Below are 606 nucleotides of genomic sequence, written 5' to 3' on the forward strand. Positions count from 1 at the left end.
TATCAACTTATGTTTAAGGTTTCAAGGCCTTAAGTGTTTTCATGTTCAGACAGATCGATTCAAGCAATCTAAACATTCCTAAACCTCAATTCCAATCATAAATCAAGCAATCAAAATAAATCTTAAAATCGGCTACATGCTTCCTTTAGGGGTTAGGGTTTTCGATTCTATTGATTAGGGTTTGCCAATTTCAGATTCAATCAATCAACATACAAGACAGGTTCTAATAGGAATCGATTCATGTTTCTAGTTCTTAGAGATTGTCGATTTTAGTCTTATGTTTCTTTTAGGGTTTCATGGTTTCCATAATGATGGAATTAGGGTTCTTTACTCTCTAGGTTCTCAGATTGTGTTTATACCTTAGTTTCGTAGGGGATTTAGAACCGGACCACCAAAGATTGGAAGAGACTTCGAGCTGAGATGATCGGACGGTCGCTGCCTCCTATCGGGTCGCGGATGAGGTCTATCGCGGCTGGAGGTGTCTCGGCTGCGAGCTAGACGGGTATCGGATTGTCTCGGACTGGTCGCGGGGTTCGGGTTCGATCGCGAGCTGGACAGAAGTTCTACTCGGTCTGGAACGTGATCTGAGAGGCTGAGATTGATCTC

Source organism: Brassica oleracea, chromosome C4 (genome assembly GCF_000695525.1).
Source record: "Brassica oleracea var. oleracea cultivar TO1000 chromosome C4, BOL, whole genome shotgun sequence".
Taxonomy (NCBI): Eukaryota; Viridiplantae; Streptophyta; class Magnoliopsida; order Brassicales; family Brassicaceae; genus Brassica; species Brassica oleracea.